This window comes from Salmo salar, chromosome 06 (assembly GCF_965601325.2).
Source record: "Salmo salar chromosome 06, fSalSal1, whole genome shotgun sequence".
Classification (NCBI taxonomy): domain Eukaryota; kingdom Metazoa; phylum Chordata; class Actinopteri; order Salmoniformes; family Salmonidae; genus Salmo; species Salmo salar.
In genome coordinates, this window is record NC_138296.1 from 76369321 (window position 1) to 76392634 (window position 23314).

At 44.2% G+C, this 23314-nt stretch overlaps 1 protein-coding gene and 1 non-coding gene across 3 annotated transcripts in view; one reads left to right on the top strand and one right to left on the bottom strand.

Moving 5' to 3' along the window:
• Window positions 1-23314, top strand: part of LOC106607972 (pleckstrin homology domain-containing family G member 1) — a 130563-nt gene that overhangs the window by 35330 nt on the left and 71919 nt on the right. Inside the window, exon 1 of one of the 2 annotated variants that reach the window (XM_014205511.3) lies at window positions 20224-20566. The exons of the other annotated variant lie outside the window; for it this stretch is intronic. The gene's annotated coding sequence lies outside the window, so the exon portion shown is untranslated. Of the gene's footprint in view, window positions 1-20223; window positions 20567-23314 lie in introns of those variants that run through there. 2 annotated transcript variants of the gene reach the window in all.
• On the bottom strand, window positions 2754-2829 carry trnaa-ugc (transfer RNA alanine (anticodon UGC)). Its single transcript has one exon. It is a non-coding gene; the product is annotated as a tRNA-Ala (tRNA).

The window sequence follows — 23314 nt, forward strand, 5'->3', positions numbered from 1 at the left end:
CCGCCCTCTCTGTTACGCTAGCTCTCCAGCGCTCGCTCTCTCTTGCACTCTTTCTTTCTTTTCTTTCTTTCATTCTTTCTTAGCACTGGGCGTCCTAGATCCTGAGTTCTGTTACAGCACCTTAGGGAGCCACGCGAGGAGGGTTAGAGAAGGGGTGGGTTTGGGCTGGGAGATCTGGGTGTTGTCATTGAAGTCAGTTGTCCTATATTAACAACACACTTGGGCTGAAACGTAATACAGGTAGCCAAGGCTGCAGATCAGTTTAATAAATAGTTAGGGAGAGAATGAAGGGGAAGAGGGAGCGCGAGAGAAGTGTGGGTTATAGGTTGGAGTAGTGTCAGAACGTACATTCAAACTACTGAATGTCCTTCTATTAAATCGTGACCACTGGTGTGATGGTGAATAAAGCCTTTGACTGTGTTCCCCCATATCTGTGTGTGATATGATGCAGTGCGAGAGCTCCTGTTCCCATTCGTTACCTCTAGGACTTGATCCAATTAACGCACGCACACACGCACACACACTATCCACCCTGGCCAAAGTGCTGCCTAGTTAATCTTACCCTTGACCTACTCTCACAGTACCTGTCAAAGAGGTTTTGAGTTCAGTGCCGGGCTCCTAGGAGAGGAGCAGTCTATCACATGATGCCTGTAGGAAAGTAAGGGTATGCATTGCATTAAGCTCTCACACTCTCACTTCAGAATTAGACGTTCATCCATGTTTCTCAAACGTAAAATTTCGAAGTGGTTCTCTCGGCTAGATGGAGCCTACAGAGATGATCGCCTCCCTTCTAGTCCTTAGGAAACTATGCAGTATTTAATTTGTTAGTCCAGAAACGCTTAAGATTTATTACATACACCCGGGAAGAACTATTGGATATCAGAGTGATGTCAACTTACCAACATTAACACCAGGAATACGACTTTTCCGAAGCGGATCCTTTGTTCGCACCACCACCCAGGACATTGGATCTAATCCCAGAGGCCGACTCGAAACAATGTCGCCACAGAAGAGGTAGATGGAGCAGCCTCCTGGTCAGACTTCGAAGGCATGCACACCACCCACCGCTTCCGAGTATATTACTTGCCAATGTCCAGTCTCTAGACAAGGTAGACAAAATTAGGGCAAGGGTTGCTTTCCAGAGACATCAGAGATTAACATTCTCTGTTTCACGGAAACATGGCTCTCTCGGGATCTGTTGTCGGTGGTGGTACAGCCACCGGAATTCTAATAAACATCTCTCTGGGAGAGGGGGGGGGGGGGGGGGGGGGGGGGTGGTGTGTGTGTGTGTGTGTGTGTGTATGGTTCATGATTAACAACTCATGGTGTAATCGTAACAACATACAGGAACTCGAGTCCTTTTGTTCACCTGACTTAGAATTCCTTACAATCAAATGCTGACCATATCTCCCAAGAGAATTCTCGTCTGTGATTGTCACAGCCGTGCGTATCCTCTCTCAAGCCGATAACACAACGGCCCTCAAGGAATTTCACTGGATTCTATGCAAACTAGAATCCATATATCCTGAGGCTGCATTTATTGTAGCTGGGGATTTTTACAAAGCAAATTTGCGATCAAGGCTACCTAAATTCTACCAGCATATTGATTGTAGCACTTGTGCGGACAATACACTGGATCACTTCTACTATTAACTTCCGCTAACCATACAAGGCCCTCACTCGCCCTCCCTTCGGCAAATCCGACCACGACTCAATTTTTTGCTACTACCGTCCTATAGGCAGAAACTCGAACAGGATGTGCCCGTGACAAGAACTATTCAACACTGGTCTGAACAATCAGAATCCACGCTTAAAGATTGTTTTGATCACGCAGACTGGGAAATGTTCCGGGCAGCCTCAGAGAATAACATCGATTTACACGCTGATTCTGTGAGTGTGTTTATAAGGAAGTGCATTGGAGATGTACCCACTGTGACTATTAAAACCTACCCTAACCTAGGGCTGGGCGGAATACCGTATTTTACTATATACCGGTATTGATGCACGGACCAGTTTGGGTTTTTACTTTACCTTCTATACCGGTATTTTAATGTTTGGTTTGTTAAATGTGATATGCCGTGTGTAACGTCCATTTGTATAGTTTACTCTGCTACTTGAGTCATCCCTCTCTCTCTCTCTCTCTCCATGCCGCTTTCCACACAGACCTAGTCCCACCTGTCACTCACGGAGTGCATGTTGTTGTTGCTTGACCACGAGACACTTTCATTCAGTCTGCATGGTCAATGCAGCACATGCAACAATGTTGATGACAACGATGCTGTTTCCACTTTGATCTTAATATAAATCCACAAGTGTTCTATAATTACAATATTAGTTTGTGTTTCTTACATCTGCAAACAGCTAGTTTGTATTTTCTTAGCAAGTTAAGCTAAATCGTGTTAGCCACTAATGCTAATCGCTAGTTAGCTGGCTAGCTAAAGAGCTAATAAAAGTACTGAGTCAGAGGAAACGTAGCTAGCTAATACAGCCTAATACCAGTGCTGGTGGAGGCCTAAATCAGCATGTTGTTCGTGCAGCAGTATCTTCTAAATCAAAGAGGAATAGGCGAAGCATGAATATGTTTGCTACATGAATAAAGTTTTAATGTAGCCAAAGATTATAGAGTCCCCTAGGAAACCCTGAGTATCACTTTGTTTCCAACCCTGTCACAATTACATTTTAGTCATTGAGCAGACGCTCTTATCCAGAGCGACTTACAGTAGTGAATGCATACATTTCTTTGTTTTCCGTACTGGTCCCCCGTGGGAATCGAACCCACAACCCTGGCGTTGCAAACACCATGCTCTACCAACTGAGCCACACGGGACCACAATAACTCATCCATGGCATTTTCTTTTGTTATGTCAAACACTGTATTCAAAGTGCCCACTATTATTTATATTGTAACTATATAATTAGAATAAACATTCTATTTCAATGATTCCAAAAGTTCACCCAAGTGTTTTGATCTAAATCGCAATTGCAACATTTGGTTAAAAATAAGGCCTAGTATTTTTGCCCATATCGTGGCAGTGTGGAAATGTGGAATGGAAATCTCAAATTAGTGCTACTCATAAAGCAAATGTAGAACTTTTATTAATCCAAAACATAAAATACCATCATATTGTCAATTTGAAAAATACCATATGATATATTTTGGCCATATCACCCTGCGCTACCCTAACCAGAAACCGTGGATAGATGGCGGCATTCGCACAAAACTGAAAGCTCGAACCACTGCATTTAACCATGGAAATAGGTCTGGGAATATGTCGGAATATAAACAGTTTAGCTATTCCCTCTGCAAGGCAATCAAACAAGCGAAATGTCGGTATAGGGACAAAGTGGAGTTGCAATTCAATGGCTCAGACACGAGACATATGTGGCAGGGACTACAGACAATAACGGACTACAAAAAGAAAACCAGCCACGTCACGCACACCGACGTCTTGCTTACAGACAAACTAAACACCTTCTTTGCCCACTTGGAGGATAATACAGTGCCGCCAACGTGGCCCGCTACCAAGGACTGCACCCCCCCCCCTCTCCGTGGCCGAATTGAGTATGATATTTAAACTTGTTATCCCTCGCAAGGCTGCCGACCCAGACAGCATCCCTAGCCGGCATCCCTAGGCCAGCATCCCGGAGTCACCTCTTCACTGATAGACGTTGAGACTGGTGTTTTGCGGGTACTATTTAATGAAGCTGCCAGTTGAGGACTTGTGTGGTGTCTGTTTCTCAAACTAGACACACTAATGTACTTGTCCTCTTGCTCAGTTGTCCACAGGGGCCTCCCTCTCCTCTTTCTATTCTGGTTAGAGCCAGTTTGCGCTGTTCTGTGAAGGGAGTAGTACACAGCGTTGTACGAGATCTTCAGTGTCTTGGGGATTTCTCGCATGGAATAGCCTTCATTTCTCAGAACAAGAATAGACTGAGTTTCAGAAGAAAGTTTATTTGTTTCTGGCCATCTTGAGCCTGTAATCGAACCCACAAATGTTGATGCTCCAGATACTCAACTAGTCTAAAAAAGGCCAGTTTTATTGCTTCTTTAATCAGAACAACATTTTTCAGCTGTGCTAACATAATTGCAAAAGGGTTTTCTAATGATCAATTAGGCTTTTTAAAATAATAAACTTGGATTAGCTAACACAACGTGCCATTGGAACACAGGAGTGATGGTTGCTGATAATGGGCCTCAGTACGCTATGTAGATATTCCATTAAAAGTCGGCCGTTTCCAGCTACAATAGTCATTTACAACATTAACAATGTCTACACTGTATTTCTGATCAATTAGATGTTATTTTAATGGACACAAAATTAGCTTTTCTTTCAAAAACAAGTACATTTCTATGTGACCCCAAACTTTTGAACGGTAGTGTATATGTAGCAAAATAATCTGTAAAAAATAAATTAAAATAAGCTATTTGTCCTTCGAAGAGTGGGGGTGGTTGAAAAATAAAAATGCTGTTCATTGACTACAGCTCAGCATTCAACACCATAGTACCGTCCAAGCTCATCATTAAGCTTGAGGCCCTGGATCTCAACCCTACCCTATGCAATTGGGTCCTGGACTTTCTGACAGGCCGCCCCCATGTGGTGAAGGTAGGAAACATCATCTCCACTTTGCTAAGCCTCAAGACAAGGGTGTGTGCTCAGTCCCCTCCTGTACTCCCTGTTCACCCATGACTGTGTGGCCATGCATGCCTCCAACTCAATCATCAAGTTTGCAGACGACACAACAGTAGTGGGTTTGATTACCAACAACAACGAGACAGCCTACAGGGAGGAGGTGAGGGCACTTGGAGTGTGATGTCAGGAAAACAACCTCTCACTCAACATCAACAAAACAAAAGAGATGATCGTGGACTTCAGGAAACAGCAGAGGGAGCACCCCCCTATCCACATCGACGGGACAGCAGTGGAGTAGGTGGAAAGCTTCAAGTTCCTCGGCATACACATCACGGGCAAACTGAAATGGTCCACCCACACAGCCAGTGTGGTGAAGAAGGTGCAACAGCGGCTCTTCAACCTCAGGAGGCTGAAGAAATTTGGCTTGTCACCTAAAACCCTAAAACTTTTACAGATGCACAATTGAAAGCATCCCGTCGGTCTGTATCACCGCCTTGTATGGCAACTGCACCGCCCACAAACATATGGCTCCATATGTGATGTGGTCTGCACAACGCATCACCGGGGGCAAACTACCTGCCCTCCAGGACAACTACAGCACCCGATGTCACAGGATGGCCAAAAAGATCATCAAGGAGAACAACCACCCGAGCCACTGCCTGTTCACCCTGCTACCATCCAGAAGGCGAGGTCAGTACAGGTGCATCAAAGCTGGGACCGAGGGACTGATAGAAGCTGTTTATCTCAAGGCCATCAGACTGCTAAACAATAATCGCTAACACAGAGAGGCTGCTGCCTATATACAGACTCAAAATCATTGGCGACTTTAATAAATGGATCACTAGTTACTTTAATAATTCCACTTTAATGTTTACATATCTTAACTCATGTGTATATACTGTATTTTTGGGGGGGGATGCACGATATATCGGTGAACATATCGGAATCGGACGACATTAGTTAAGAATGCCAACATTGGCATCGGCCCGATGTCTAGTTTAACGCCGAAGTGCAAAACCGACGTCATAGCTGACGTGCATACTTCTATAACGTAGGTACATGATGTGACGTCACCACGTAGAATTATGCGCTACACATGCAACACAGCATTCCTAACCTAGCCCACAATGTGTGCTGTGTGGATCAAGCAGTCAACAAGTCGAGCAGTTATTTGAAAGAGTAAGAAAATTTTAGTGAAACAACTCAAAGGTGAAATCCTTTAACCTCTTGGGGCTAGGTGGGACGCTAGCGTGCCACCCGTGGTGCACTCCATCAACAGCAGGTGCATTTCAAGAGCGGCAAATTTGAATCCAAATAAATGTCAAAATTCAAATTTTTCAAAAATACAACTATTTTACACCATTTGAAAGATAAACATCTCCTTAATCTAACCACGTTTTACGATTTCAAAAAGGTTTTACGGCGAAAGCATAAATTTAGAGTATGTTAGGACAGTACATTTACAAGAGTTGTGTGTAATGTTTTGTCAAGTCAAAGACAGGGTCACCAAAACCATAAAACCAGCTAAAATGATGCACTAACCTTTTACAATCTCCATCAGATGACACTCCTAGGACATTATGTTAGACAATGCATGCATTTTTAGTTCTATCAAGTTCATATTTATATCCAAAAACAGCGTTTTACTATGGCATTGATGTTGAGGAAATCGTTTCCCTCCAATAACCGGCAGTCAAGTCAGCGTCACAAATTAAATAATTAAAATTAGAAAACATTGGTAAAATATTATATTGTCATTTAAAGAATTATAGATTTACATCTCTTGAACGCAATCAACTTGCCAGATTTAAAAATAACCTTACTGGGAAATCACACTTTGCAATAATCTGAGCACTGCGCCCAGAAAAATACGCGTTGCGATACAGACTAGACGTCATGTTGGGGAGATCTAAAATCGAAAATACTATGTAAATAATCCATTACCTTTGATTCTCTTCATCAGATGTCACTTCCAGGTATCACAGGTCCATAACGAATGTAGTTTTGTTCAAAAAAGCTCATCATTTATGTCCAAAAATCTCCGTCTCGTTAGCACATGATGTAAGCCAGCCGGACTTCTCGTCATGAACGAGGGGAAAAAATATATTTCCGTTCGTTCAAACATGTCAAACGTTGTATAGCATAAATCATTAGGGCCTTTTTTAACCAGAACATGAATAATATTCAAGGTGGACGAATGCATACTCTTTTATAACGTATTGGAACGAGGGTACCCAACATGAACTCGCGCGCCAGGTGTCTAATGGGACATCATCGTTCCATGGCTCTTGTTCGGTCAGATCTCCCCCCAGAAGACTCAAAACACTTTGTAAAGGCTGGTGACATCTAGTGGAAGCAATAGGAAGTGCCAAAATATTCCTCAGCCCCTGTGTTTTTCAATGGGATAGGTTTAAAGTCAATACAACACATCAGGTATCCACTTCCTGTCAGAAAATGTCTCAGGGTTTTGCCTGCCAAATGAGTTCTGTTATACTCACAGACACCATTCAAACAGTTTTAGAAACTTTAGAGTGTTTTCTATCCATATATAATAAGTATATGCATATTCTAGTTACTGGGTAGGATTAGTAACCAGATTAAATCGGGTACATTTTTTTTATCCAGACGTGCAAATGCTGCCCCCTAGCCCCAACAGGTTAACACCAAGATAATGGAATTCTTTGCCCTTCACAATCAACTGTTCTTTGTCGTGGGGGATGTTTGCTTTCACCGACTGGTCGAGCACCGGTACACAAGTTGCCGTACCGTTACACAGTAATGGCGTCACTGCTATTAGCTTCACAACATACTATGGATCGCCCTTTGGGTCTTTTGCATGTGTCAAAAAAATATATACGTCAAATTACAGTTTGACGCATTAAATAAGCTTTTAATTTGACCCGTTAAATAACACAGTTCTATTATAGAATGTTGTGTGTTCTGAATTTGCACGTGCAAGCCAAGCGCCACCACTATCAGTATCACTGTCAAAGCTGTACAAAAAAGTCCACAAACAAGCAAAAACCGGCCACAAACGATGTGTTTACAATACCACGTTGATAATAAGCATTATTTGTTCGACCACAACCTCTGGGGTAGCTAGCTTTAGTTTGGTACCTAGCTAGCTCCAATACAACCAGCATGAAAACAATGACCAGTAGAGACTGCAGTCATTTTCATTATTCTTAGCAATGATTTAGGAATCCTTGTGAGTAAGTATTAGCTAGGTAGCCACTTGTTGTACTCCTATTTAAATTGAACTTCAGTTCATGAAAATAAATAGCTAGCCAGCTACCTAACCCTGTTGCCAAAAGCTAATGTTGTAAGCAGCCAGCTAGCTTCATCTGGCTAGTGAGGCTCTACCGGACCAGGTTGTGTGTTGTGAAGCTAGCCACAAGGATTAGGCACAATAGTGGAATTTGTGGTTTGCCTTCAAAATAAATGTACCTCCTTTGAAAGTGATGCAGAAGGTTACAATTGGTGTTGTCATGCCATATTTAGACTAGATCATGTTAAACAAAGTTGGAATGAGAAGCAATGAAATGGGGTATCAGTCTACTCGGTGACACCCACAGAACACAACTGTGAAGAGTCTATGCAATTATTAGCGTTGTAGCTCTTGTCGCAGGACTGTGACTGTGACTGAAATCCCCTCCCCAGTCTGCCCATTGTGTGTATTGACATTCATATTGCACTGTACAGCTTTACCTAAAGATTGTGGATCAATGAAATGGGGTATCGGTCTACTCAATACCCAAGATATTTTTTCCCAACCTCTTCCTCAGAATTAAAACATCCACGCAGTATTGTTTTTCCTCAGGAATAGTGTTCAATACCTATAGGTTGACAATAAATGTGGCTCAATTCAGTTGTTTCAGACTTCCGCAATAAGAGCTACGACACTAATGTTCTCTGGGTGTCACTGAGGAGACTGATACCCCATGTCATTGATCTACAACCCATAGGTAAGGCTGTACAGTGAAATAAGTATGCACCCAATGCAATTCTAAAGTATAATACATCCAGTGTTATTTCAACAGATTTTTGTCAAATGAACAAATTGTCTATTGTTTATTTAAAAATATATATATTTTTTGGATATAACATTCCAACCTCGTTTAGCTTGATCTGTTCAATTATGGCATTTTTCTACTATTTGTATTCATTTGCATCACTGTCAATTACATACTTTTATTTTGAAGGATAACAACAAAGTCCACTATTGTGGCTAATCCTTATTGTGGCTAGCTTCACATAGATGGGTCCAACCACCATTAATCATATAAGAACGGTCTTATAAATTAGTGTTATTTTAGATGATGGCACCTAGCTATATAGTTAGCTAGCTAACTATATAGCTACTGAAACAGATGTAATTTTGCTATGTTTTTGGGGAAGAACATTGTTTGCATCCATGAGCTAGCTAGCTTTTATTTTATGACCAGAACAGTAGGTGCGCGAGACAACTTTACCAGCATCATAGCATATGTATCGATGAATTGTTGTGACATATGAAATACGAGTGATTGTGTAATAACTAAGTAAAAAATGTATCAATGTGTTAAATTATTATGTGACGTGCAGTCATATTCAGGTCTTGATTGGTCATTATTTGACACGTCAAATAGACCCGAACAGCATTCCATAGTATGAGAAATCCTGGTTGAGAATGAAACGACTGAACAACGAAACAGCACAGCAAATAAGTGAAAGAAATAGGTTTTGATTGATTTACTAGTAATACGTAAATGCCAACAAAGTAACTTTTTGGTGTGTGTGTGACCTTTTAACTAGGCAAGTCAGTTAAGAACAAATTCTTACAATGACGGCCTACCTTGGCCAAACCCGGACCACACTGGGCCAATTGTGCGCTGCCCTATGGGACTCCCACTCATGGCTGGATGTGATACAGCCTGGATTCGAACCAGGGTCTGTAATGACGCCTCTTGCACTGAGATGCAGTGCCTTAGACCGCTGCGTCCGTGTGTGTGTTAACTATTTAACTGTACTAGAATGCTTAAAAGGCATCAATAATTTGAAATATCGGTTATCGGTATTGTTTTTTTAGTTTTTTTGGCAAGAAAAATATGGGATATTTGTATCAGCCAAAAATCTCATAACGGTGCGTAACTACTTTTATACTATCTACTGCATCGTGCCTATGCCGCTCGGTCATCGCTCATCCATATATTTATATGGGCATATTCTTATTCCATCCCTTTAGATTTTTGTGTATTAGGTCGTTTTTGTGGAATTGTTAGTCTAGCAATATCTAAAAAGAAATCTATCGGAACTAGATGCACAAGCATTTCGCAACACTCGCATTAACATCTGCTAACCATGTGTATGTGACCAATAAAATGTGATTTGATTTCAAGTATAGGCATTAATTCTAAATGGTTAAGGTTTGGGATAGGCTTAAAAAACACAGAAAAAAAAAACTTCATCACTGGATTCGAACATGCAACCTTTTGGATTATCCCCATCCCCAATTCCTTTGCAAAACCGAAACCTACTTGAAGGTAACACTGTTGCCCCTAGTGGCCCGGTTTCCACGTCATCATCTGATGTCCTCAGACATGGATGGACGTCGAATACTGACTTGTATCACGGGTGACCTGGCTGCCGCATTGACATTCTGTGTCTGAGGATTCAGGCTAGATTATTCTCCGACCCACCATTCCATCCCCTCTATGGTCCATTTGCTTTAGGAAGTGCTGTGTCAGGATATCTCCCCATGTTGAAGTGTTTTGAGGCCCTTCCTCACTTAGACCTATTTACTCATCCGGATCTGGTTAACTATGTGTTTCTTCATCTTTTGGGTTTAAGCAGGTATTACTCTGATTTTGCTCTTGTTTTATGTGTTTATAATAGTGCCGGGATGATACCAGTATCGCAATATTTTTTTCATGGGAAAAATGTAAACACGAAGCAGGCCAAACTCTTTGGTCCTTTAAAACCCACTCAATGTAAAATATGATGTGCTATGGCTTGGAAAATAACTGAATGTGAGACTGGATGACAACAGTGACGTTTGTTTCAAATGTTAGGGCTGTTTTTCGAAAGAAGTTAAATACGCTTTGTTTCCTTGCCACAATACTAACGAGCATCGTGATACTGGTATGATCCTGGCCCTAGTGCGTATGTGTGTATTTGTGTGTATGCATGCCTGTGTATAGGTCGAAAGGTGAATGTCAGTGAGTATATGTGCTTGCATGGGGCGGGGCTTTGTATGTGCACTATGGATGTGTATCATGGAGTTTTTCTTTGCGTGTGTGTGTGTGTGTGTGTGTGTGTGTGTGTCTAAAAGGGGATCTCTCAAAGGCCAGGCTGTTTCATAGAGGGTCTCTTTCTCTAATGGTGTTGCTTCCTCTTTTATGAAAGGCCCCACTGTTGATCATACTGTCACAATGGATGATGTGTGATGAGATTTATTTTATGGTACTTGCGTGGTAAATCCAAAGGCTATTGTCTATATTTGGGTGGACAATAAAGTTATATTCTATATTTGGGTGGACAAAGTTATATTCCACTTGTGGGGTAAGTTTAAAAAAAACATTTTTACATTGTGCATAAGTTGAGCAATTTTTTACATTGTGCATCACTCTGTCAAGGGAAATATAGTATTCTTTCTAACAAAGTTATCTACTTGTAAACCTGTGTACAAAACATTAGGAACACCATCCTAATATTGAGTTGCACACCCTTTTTCCTTCAGAACAGCCTCAATTCATCGGGGCATGAACCCTGCCTTCCACAGGGATGCTGGCCCCTATTGACAATGCTTCCCACAGTTGTCAAGTTGGCTGGATGTCCTTTGGGTAGAGGACCATTCTTGATACACACAGGAAACTGTTGAGCGTGAAAAACCCAGCAGTGTTGCAGTTCTTGACACTCATGCTGGTGCGTCTGGCACTTACTACCATACCCCGTTCAAAGGCACTTAAATATTTTGTCTTGCCCATTCACCCTCTGAATAGCACACATACACAATCCATGTCTCAATTTCTCAGTTTAAAAATCCTTCTTTAACCTGTCTCCTCCCTTTCATCTACACTGACTTAGATTTAGATTTAACAAATGACATCACGAAAGGATTATACTTTTGGTCATGTAGTGTATGTGGACACCTGCTCGTCGAATATCTCATTCCAAAATCATGGGCATTCATATGGAGTTGGTCTCCCCTTTGCTGCTATAACAGCCTCCACTCTTCTGGGAAGGCTTTCCACTAAATGTTGGAACATTGCTGCGGGGACTTCCATTCAGCCACGAGCATTAGTAAGGTCGGGCACTGATGTTTTAGGCCAGTGGATCCCAAACTTTTTATAGTCCCGTACCCCTTCAAACATTTAACCTCCAGCTGCATACCCCCTCGAGCACCAGGGGCGGCGTACTCTCAAATGTTTTTTGCCATCATTATAAGCCTGCCACACACTATGTGATACATTTATACATAAGAATGAGTGAGGTTTTTGTCACAACCCGGCTCGTGGGAAGTGACAAAATGCTCTTATAGGACCAGTGCACAAATAATAATAATAATAATAATAATCAATAATTTTGCTCTTTATTTAGCCATCTTACATATAAAACCTTATTTGTTCATCAAAAATTGTGAGTCATTCACCACAGGTTAATGAGAAGGATGTGCTTGAAAGGATGCACATAACTCTGCAATGTTGGGTTGTATTTTTTAAATGTTTTAATTTATTTAACCTTTTATTTAACTAGGTCAGTTCAGAACAAATTCCTATTTACAATGACGGCCTAGGAACAGTGGGTTAACTGCCTTGTTCAGAGGCAGAACAACAGAATTTGACCTTGTCAGCTCGGGGATTCAAACTAGCAACCTTTTTGTTACTGGCCCAATGCTCTAACCACTAGGCTACCTGCTGCATATTGGAGAGAGTCTGTCTTAAATCATTTTCCACACACAGTCTGTACCTGTATTTAGTTTTCACGCTAGTGAGGGCCGAGAATCCACTCTCAGAAAGGTACGTGGTTGCAAAGGGCATCAGTGTCTTAACAGCTCGATTTGCCAAGGCAAGAAACTGTGAGCGCAGCCCAATCCAGAAATCTGGCTGTGGCTTCTGATTAAATTACATTTTCACAGAGCTGCTTGTTGCAATTTCGATGAGGCTCTCTTGTTCAGATATGGGTAAGTGGACTGGAGGCAGGGCATGAAAGGGATAACGAATCCAGTTGTTTGTCATCCGTTTCGGGAAAGTACCTGCGTAATTGTGCACCCAACTCACTCAGGTGCTTCGCTATATCACATTTGACATTGTCCGTAAGCTTCAGTTCATTTGCACACAAAAAATCATACAATGATAGAAAGACCTGTGTGTTGTCATTGTTAATGCAGACAGAAAAGAGCTCCAACTTCTTAATCATAGCCTCAATTTTGTCCCACACATTGAATATAGTTGCAAGTCCCTGTAATCCTAGATTCAGATCATTCAGGCAGGAAAAAACATCACCCAGACAGGCCAGTCGTGTGAGAAACTCGTCATCATGCAAGCGGTCAGACAAGTGAAAATGAAGGTCAGTAAAGAAAACTTTAAGCTCGTCTCTCAATTCAAAACAACATGTCAATACTTTGCCCCTTGATAACCAGCGCACTTCTGTATGTTGTAAAAGCGTTACATGGTCACTGCCCATATCATTGCACAGTGCAGAAAATACACGAGAGTTCAGGGGCCTTGCTTTAACAAAGTTGACCATTTTCACTGTAGTGTCCAAAACGTCTTTCAAGCTGCCAGGCATTCCCTTGGTAGCAAGAGCCTCTCGGCGGATGCTGCAGTGTACCCAAGTTGCATCGGGAACAACTGCTTGCGCGCGTGTTACCACTCCACTATGTCTCCCTGTCATCATGGCTTTTGCGCCATCAGTACAGATACCAACATGAGCAGCAGCTACATTTGGCTACATACGGACCGTTAGTGGAATTCCCGCGAGAGAGTAACGGTTATTGTGATTGGATGTTAATTATTTGACTAGGCTACCTGTATTTGACATTGTGTTGTTATTTCGCTGAACACTAGATGGTTTCATTTTATTTTTGGCAGTGAAACGAGGCTACTCAGGTGAGGAAAAAAACCTCACACAAATGTATAGCCCCGTTGGAAAATATAAATGGACTGTTTGAAAATGTGAAGATTTATTTGTATTTATTACATATTTTTTTAAATGTGAATCACATTTTGATTTGGCGTACCTCCGACGGCATTGCAAGTACCCCAGTTTGGGAATACCGGTTTTAGGCGATTAGGCCTGGCTCGCTGTCTGCGTTCCAATTTATCCTAAAGGTGTTCGATGGGGTTGAGGTCAGAGCTCTGTGCAGGCCAGTCAAGTTCTTCCACACTGATCTCGACAAGCTATTTCTGTATGGACCTCACTTTGTGCACTGAGGCATTGTCATACTGAAACAATAAAGGGCCTGCCACAAAGTTGAAAGCACAGAATCGTCTAGAATGTCATTGTATGCTGGAGTATTAAGATTTCCTTTCACTGGAACTAAGGGGCCTAGCCCAAACCATGAAGCCCCAGACCATTATTCCTCCTCTACCAAACTTTACGGTGGCACTATGCATTCGGGCAGGTGGAGTTCTCCTGGTATCCGCCAAACCCAAATTTGTCCGTCGGACTGCCAGATGGTGTAGGGTGATTCATCACTCCAGAGAACTGCTCCAGAGTCAAATGGCGGCGAGCTTTACACCACTCCAGCCGACGCGTGGCATGAAAACCCATTTCATGAAGCTCCCAACGAAAAGTTATTATGCTGACGTTGCTTTGAGGCAGTTTGGAACTCGGTAGTGTGTGTTGCAACCGTGGACAGACGATTTTTTTACGTGCTTCAGCACTCTGCTGTCCCGTTCTGTGAGCTTGTGTGCCCTATTGCTGGACCGTTGTTGCTCCTAGACTTTTCTACTTCACATTAACAGCGCTTACAGTTGACCGGGGCAGCTCTAAAAGGGCAGACATTTGACAAACTGACTTGTTGGAAAGGTGGCATCCTATGACGGTGCCACGTTGAAAGTCACTGAGCTCTTCTGTAAGGCCATTCTACTGGCAATGTTTGTCTATGGAGATTGCATGGCTGTGTGCCCGATTTCTTATTTATTTTTTTTATACACCTGTCAGCAACGGGTATGTCTGAAATAGCCGAGTCCACTCATTTGACATGGTGTCCACATACTTTGGTGTGTGTATATATAGTGTAGATTCACCTGCATTCACCCGGTCAGTCTGTCATGGAAAGAGCAAGTATTCCTAATGTTTTGTACACTCAATGTATTTCAGGATGTTATTTGGTCAAATTATCAATTTTGTGTATGGTTTCCTAGAAACAAGGGTGGCTCAACTTACCCCTTTGGCTCAACTTACCCCGCTCTTCGCTACTCTGAATCATGGCTAACAAAGTCCACACATCAGCATAAACATGTCTCTGTGTTGTGAATAACTCTGGGGTTTATATTGCCGCTGTAGAGAAGGGCTTCCTCCCTCTGTGGCCTGTTCTGGTCAGAAAATCCACTGTTTCCTCCTCATTTGGGAGAGGGTGAGGAAGAATGAGAGGGGGAGGGAACGCTAAAGAGAGAGAGGGAGAGCGAGTTTCTTTTGGTACTGTAAATAATAGACCTCTCAGTTGGACAGTTTTCAGGGCGCCTTTTGTTCACAATGACATCTTAGGTTCCCTGAAGGCTGCAGAGGGCCGGTCTGCAGAGGGCCAGGTTGCATGTGTTTTCACTGTTCACTGGCAGCATTGGAAACCAGGGGTGTTAACCTAGGATTAATATCAGAGAATATAACCCCCCATACTGTAGGTGAAAAGCAAACTGCCAACATTCCTCCCGCTTCTTGATCTGGGGCATGCACAAATACACTCGCTATCAAACAGTAGCACACATGCGTACGATTTTAGCTTTACCCCCTCTTCACCACCAGCAAATGGAGGAAACTTCACCAAAACTCAACAGGCACTAATGAATTTTGGCCAGGATTACTGAGAAGGCTGTTTTCATGAGAACAGCTCTGTGGTAGCGTTGTGGCCTACTCTGTTCTACACTGTAATATAGGTTTTACATTTTAATAGCAAACACATGGGTTCCCTCTGATGCCCAATTACACATCTATAGTGTGGTGTATTTGAGAGGGAATTAGTACTCCCTAGGTACTCCCTTTTTAAAAATGTTTTTATAGAAAATGTCTCAAACTGCTTGTCTGTTATTTTCGTGCGTGCATGCTTGGCCTGAAATGGTCGACCTCTTCACTTGAAATTTTGCTTACTCATTCAATGACGTTATCTCTCTATACTGCTGTCACACACAATCTAATTCCAAAGTTCATCATAATCTGACATGAGCTCATTCAGCAGAACCAGGAAGTAAACAATGAGATGTGCTAAATGATACCATCAGAACAATGCATTAGAATGAAAAGATCCCTGATTAGAGAGCTCATTCAGCAGAACCAGGAAGTAAACAATGAGATGTGCTAAATGATACCATCAGAACAACGCATTAGAATGAAAAGATCCCTGATTAGAGAGCTCATTCAGCAGAACCAGGAAGTAAACAATGAGATGTGCTAAATGATACCATCAGAACAACGCATTAGAATGAAAAGATCCCTGATTAGAGAGCTCATTCAGCAGAACCAGGAAGTAAACAATGAGATGTGCTAAATGATACCATCAGAACAACGCATTAGAATGAAAAGATCCCTGATTAGAGAGCTCATTCAGCAGAACCAGGAAGTAAACAATGAGATGTGCTAAATGATACCATCAGAACAACGCATTAGAATGAAAAGATCCCTGATTAGAGAGCCAATGAAAGGATGTGGTTTCCACTGACTCCTCTGGAGTGACAATGCTACTAAATGGAGATGATTCATGTCCCAGGTGGATGACATCACTTCCTATTTGATTCCTTAATCACATCCGTAGCGGGACAGGAAGGGGTGGGGAGGCGTTTCCTGTGGAAGTTTGGGGCGAGTCCGAGGCTGTTATTCGCTCCTCATTACATTTATATTAGGGGTTTATTTTGACTGGCCACTGATTTTCCACCAATACCACCTCTAGTGTGCTGCAATATCTCACCTCTCTGTGACAAACACGTGCGCAGCCAATGACGGTGGGTGCCTTTTGACTCCTACACTCCTAACCTACCTTAGATGGTAAATGTCTCTCCCAAATGCATCTATATTCTCAGATGGTGCACGTGTTAGGTAGATCATATGATATAAGTAGTCAAAACATTGTGTCAATGGATGCACTATCTGCCTCTCTGTAGGTCATTCTAGTATTCCCCTCATAATAAGACCCTTGGGGCGTCTCCATTCCACCGCTCAGGAGCAGTCCTTATTGTGTTGTTTAGGCTATATAATCTTCACTCCCCATCTTTGGCATTCTGTGTTGTGCTAATACATTATTCTGGAGCCCAACCATGGAAATTGCCCAAGGATATCATAAGCACCAGCTAATATCTATTATTCTCCTCATCTCTTGTAGTTCTGGGGTATTGTGTGTCGTACAGGCCTGGCACAATTGCCGTATAATTGGGTAACCGTTGATTATGGATGAAGACCGTCTTGAAATGAAAATAACCAACATAATGTTTTTTGGGGCTGACTGTAGATGGGACGGCCAGTATTTGTGCGGTGTCCTTTTCTGCGTTAACATGGATTCTTTACAACGTGATGACGCTTTGTTGCTCCTTGCTCAAACAAGCAAGGTGTTGTAGCAAACAAGTCTTTGGTTGCCTAGGCACTGCCCCTTCCCTGCAGTCAGGAGTGGCGTCAGGAGCAGAGGAGAAAATGTGCGTCTTTAAAACTAAATCGTGCTGTTCAAATGATATATAACGTGTCCGCAGTCATCTGGCTGACCAATAAGTCATCCAAAATTCCATCATCGTCACAGCCCTAGTGTCGTACACATATAGAGATATATGTTTTTAAAGGCAGTGTTTGTACGGAGTGTGTAGGCTGTTGTGTATTGTGAGGGTGTAGGCTGTTGTGTATTGTGAGGGTGTAGGCTGTTGTGTATTGTGAGGGTGTAGGCTGTTGTGTATTGTGAGGGTGTAGGCTGTTGTGTATTGTGAGGGTGTAGGCTGTTGTGTATTGTGAGGGTGTAGGCTGTTGTGTATTGTGAGGGTGTAGGCTGTTGTGTATTGTGAGGGTGTAGGCTGTTGTGTATTGTGAGGGTGTAGGCTGTTGTGTATTGTGAGGGTGTAGGCTGTTGTGTATTGTGAGGGTGTAGGCTGTTGTGTATTGTGAGGGTGTAGGCTGTTGTGTATTGTGAGGGTGTAGGCTGTTGTGTATTGTGAGGGTGTAGGCTGTTGTGTATTGTGAGGGTGTAGGCTGTTGTGTATTGTGAGGGTGTAGGCTGTTGTGTATTGTGAGGGTGTTATTCCCTGCTCTCTGGGTGTGGCAGCCTGGTGATTATACAGGTTAAGATAACAGCTGGTGACCCATATCCTCTCTGCCCACAGAGTATGGATGGCTATGGTCGGATCGCCACAGACTATATGTCAGAGTCAATGGTTAACATTACTCACTGTAGTGTGTGTGTGTGTGTGTGTGTGTGTGTGTGTGTGTGTGTGTGTGTGTGTGTGTGTGTGTGTGTGTGTGTGTGTGTGTGTGTGTGTGTGTGTGTGTGTGTGTGTGTGTGTGTGTGTGTGTGTGTGACACATGCATGTGCATACATACAGTGCATGAGGGATTTCCCCAGAAGGATAATTGTTCAGTCCAAGGACTGGCATCCTAACAGTTTCATATTTCTAGAAAATGAAAATCCTTCACTGAGAACATGGAAATGAGGAAGTGAACTGGTGTTGGGAACTGGGCTGTGAGGTATCTGATCCCAGGCAGCCTTGTTGAAGTCAGGAGTGAGGAACGCTGTTGGCTCTCAGTGAGGGGACTTTCCTCTGGCTTGGCTGTGCACACTACGCTGAGGATTCAGAACAATGAGTCCCTACTACTCACAATGACTATTCACTCAGATATGCAGGTATGTTTTTTATTTGATTTATTTCACCATTATTTAACCAGGTAGGCCAGTTGAGAACAAGTTCTCATTTACAACTGCAACCTGGCCAAGATAAAGCGAAGCAGTGTGACCAAAAACAACAGAGTTACACATGGAATAAACAAACATACAGTCAATAACACAGTGAAGGTAAACCTAGGCATTGAGTGACGATGAGAGAGGTTGCATCTCTGGAGGCACTAGTTAAGCCAGGTGAGGTCTCTGCATGTGTGGGGGTGGGACAAAAGCACTATCTGAGGCATGTTGACGGTGACAGGGGGCTCTACTGTGAAATAAAACTAAGTAATGCGAGAGAGATGCGTGCGCAAGGGGGGGGGGAGCGTGCGAGCAAGAGGGGCGGAGCGCAAGCGGTGGGGGGGGCGAGAGGGGGGGGGGGAGCATGCGCGTGAGAGCGCGTGTGAGGGGGGAGGGGAGCATGTGAGGGGGGGAGAGCACGTGCGTGTGTTTGAGTGAGAGGGAGCGCGTGCGTGTGTTTGAGTGAGAGGGAGCGCGTGAGAGGGGGAGGGAGCGCGTGAGAGGGGGAGGGAGCGCGTGAGAGGGGGAGGGAGCGCGTGAGAGGGGGAGGGAGCGCGTGAGAGGGGGAGGGAGCGCGTGAGAGGGGGAGGGAGCGCGTGAGAGAGGGAGGGAGGGAGCGCGTGAGAGAGAGAGAGGGAGCGCGTGAGAGAGAGAGAGGGAGCGCGTGTGTGAGTGAGAGAGGGAGCGCGTGTGTGTGTGTGAGAGAGGGAGCGCGTGTGTGTGTGTGAGAGAGGGAGCGCGTGTGTGTGTGTGAGAGAGGGAGCGCGTGCGTGTGTGTGTGTGTGAGAGAGGGAGCGTGTGTGTGAGAGAGGGAGCGGGTGTGTGAGAGAGGGAGCGGGTGTGTGTGAGAGAGAGGGAGCGCGTGTGAGAGAGAGGGTGTGTGTGTGTGAGAGAGGGAGCGTGTGTGTGAGAGAGAGGGAGCATGTGAGAGGGAGCGTGTGTGTGTGTGTGTGTGTGTGTGTGTGTGTGTGTGTGTGTGTGTGTGTGTGTGTGTGTGTGCGTGTGTGTGAGAGAGGGTGCATGTGTGTGAGAGAGGGAGCGTGTGTGTGAGAGAGAGGGAGCGTGTGTGTGTGTGAGAGAGAAAGGGAGCGTGTGTGAGAGAGAGGGAGCATGTGAGAGGGAGTGTGTGTGTGTGTGAGAGAGAGGGTGCGTGTGTGTGAGAGAGGGTGTGTGTGTGTGTGTGTGTGAGAGAGAGGGAGCGTGTGTGAGAGAGAGAGGGAGCATGTGAGAGGGAGTGTGTGTGTGTGTGTGTGTGTGTGTGTGTGTGTGTGTGTGCGTGTGTGAGAGAGAGAGAGGGTGCGTGTGTGAGAGAGAGGGTGCGTGTGTGAGAGAGAGGGTGCGTGTGTGTGAGAGAGGGTGCGTGTGTGTGAGAGAGAGGGTGCGCGTGCGTGTGAGAGGGTGCGTGTGAGAGGGTGCGCGTGCGTGTGAGAGGGTGCGCGTGCGTGTGAGAGGGAGCACGTGTGAGAGGGAGAGTGATGGAGAGAGCGAGAGTGTGATAGAGAAAGTGAAAGAGAGAGGTTTCTCTTGCAGCAGTAATTGGTCAGGATGTGGGCTGGCTGGACGAACGCTCCCTTCTCTCTCCCCTCCCAGTCGGCTCTGCTCCTTTCTGTTCCGCTCCCATCTGCTCACCTCGCTTCTCTCCCCTCTCTCTCTGAGCTGACTGACCTCATAGAGGTGGAGACCTGTCTTTCCACTGACCATCCCAATATACAGAATAGCTTTCCGCTTTAGAGCGTGTACGAGTTTTAGTGTGTGTGTGAGGCAAAACTTCCCGATGCGTAGAGATGGACCTAAACAGTTAAAGGATACTGGGATATCATCAGCGACTGGCTGCCCAACGGAAAGACTAGCCATTGGAACAGTCTCAAAGGTGAGGAGGGACTTCCTAATGCTGTTGTTCTGTAATATCGATATATACTGTACACTTATATGGTGTGACTATGAATCAGACTTTGTCAGGGAGATTCACAGCAGAGGTCTTTTTGAAAGTGTATATCAGTTTTAAAGTAGTGAATTTGTAAGGCTGAAATATAAGCTATAATGTGTGATGCTGAAGCTGATCTCAACACGAGTCTCCTTTACATTAACTCATGGTTTTCCCCTGCCCGAGTCTCATTGAGTCATCATTGTGGTGGTTGATGCGCCTGGGCTGCTCTGATCTGAAAGGACTCTGTCCAAGGTTTTAATTTAGCCTGGAGCTTATGGTAGCCTTGGATCCCCCTTTAATTAGATGTCAGTCCATTGGTATTATAGCATCTATCCTCTCTTCTGCAGTTAAGGTAAAGGTGTGTGTGTTTGTGTGTCACTGTCTAGTGTCTACTAGTGTCCAACAGTGTATACATCCTTCTGGTTCTCTGAAGCTTCATGTTTGTGTGTATGATCATGCGGGGCTGCAGGTTGGCAGCTACAGTATCCTATGTTTAGAGTGCTAGGATGTGTGTGATGGAGGGTTGTTGTAGTATAATGTATTGAGATGTTAGTGGGTTTTTTGTCTTGTTTTATTGAAATGGAATGAAGACGTGTGTCTGGATCTTAATGTTGTAAGCCTTCTATGATTTGAAATGTGATTGATTTGTTTGATGTGGAGGATAATGATGGATTGATAGGGCTTTGGCCTGTTTTTTCATGTTGTTGTTGCTGTCTGTCAACCTCACACTCGACTATCTCACCTTTCGAACACTAGTGTGTGTGTGTGTGTGTGTGTGTGTGTGTGTGTGTGTGTGTGTGTGTGTGGGGGGGGGGGGGGGGGGGGGCGGCTGTGTGTGTGTGTGTGTGGGGGGGGGGGGGGCGGCTGTGTGTGTGTGTGTGTGTGTGTGTGTGTGTGTGTGTGTGTGCGCGCGCGAGTGTCCTTATTGTGAGAGGGGTAACTGGGGCATCCAGCCAAACTGCGTCACACACGGAGGTGGACAGAACAACTTGAAAAGTCATTTGTCTTTGGATCATATTTAGCCTTGATTTATTTCAACTTCTTACAGAATAGAATAGTACTGTTTATGTTTACATTTTGAGTTTCATAAACTCTTAAGTTACCAAGGAAACGTGTGTGTTTCATTGAGACGTGTCTGTTCTTCCTATGTCCAGGGGGCTGTGTTTAGTTGTGTTGTAATGGTGGGAGTAGTGAGAGAAGAGGTGGGGGAGAGAGGGTGGGGGAGAGAGGGTGGGGGAGAGAGGGTGGGGGAGAGAGGGTGGAGGAGAGAGGGTGGAGAGGTAGGCCCTTTCACAATCTCTTCCTGCTGGACCCTCATCCTGCATTTTTAATCTGAGTCTAAACACAGCTTCCTCCGTCTGTCCCCTACACACACACACACACACACACACACACACACACACACACACACACACACACACACACACACAGTCACACACACACACACACACACACACACACAGTCTCGCACACACACGCACACAGTCTCGCACACACACGCACACAGTCTCGCACACACACGCACACAGTCTCGCACACACACACAGTCTCACACACACACACACACACACACACACACACACACACACACACACACACACACACACACACACACACACACCACACACACACACACACACACACACTACCATGTCCAGTTGTAACTCTGGCAGCCTCCTCTCTTTCTTGCCCCTTTTTTAAGTTCTGTGCCCCAGTTCACTTCTCTCCCTCCCTCCCTCCCTAATTTCCACTCTTCTTCTGCCTGTAGTGATTTGTTTACTCATTAAGCCGTTTATGTGAATACTAAACAATATACTAGTTACTATCTTTTATAGTATTGGAAGTGGTAGTTTCTGTTGTGGTCAAAGAGCTGCTGCTGTTCGTTGTTGTTGTTTAGTCTGCTGTAAGGCGGAAGCTGCTCCTTGTTTTCCTCATGGGTTTTCCAGTTCCTCTGGTCATCCCGAGGGATCCCTGCTCTTGTAGGAGCTATATTCACAGTCTGAATTCTGTCCCCCGGACTCAGACATTCCTGGACTTGTCCCGGCACCGTGGCCAGACTGCTGCACGCTGCTCAGGGAATATGGGAAGCTCATAAGGCAGGAATCTTAGGAAAATAAATTAGACACATTATGGAGGCCACCAGGTGGAGGAGAGTGCTTTTTAATTGGTCTGTTTCAGTGATATCATTTTTTTTATTCACTGCTATTCACATGGACTTGAATTGTTCTGAAAACCCATATGAAACTCTTGTTGCACTGTTAGACTTTAGTTGAAGTAGTTGAAATGAATGTTGATATACTGTATCAAACAGTACAGTCAAATATCAAAAGAGAATGTAAGAGGTGAGGTATGCAGAATGAATGATTATGTTGACTTTCCTACAGTGACATAAGGTGAATGTGGACGAGAAGAATGGAGCTTCCCTCAGATCTACAAGTGATCCATCTCTGGACTGACAGTGTAACAGGGTCACAGAAGGAGGAGAGGAGGGTATCTGTAAATAAATGACCCCTCCCCTTCTATCTAGCCCTCAGTACTGAACCCCTCCTCCTCTGCTCCCAGACTGGTTTACTGTAGAAACACACTGGCCTCATTGTGACTGGCACAGCTGGGAAAACGAAGGAGCTGTCAGGTCGTCTGAGGAAGCGCACACACGCTCACTCTGTGCCGACTGCAATAACAACCCTCCCC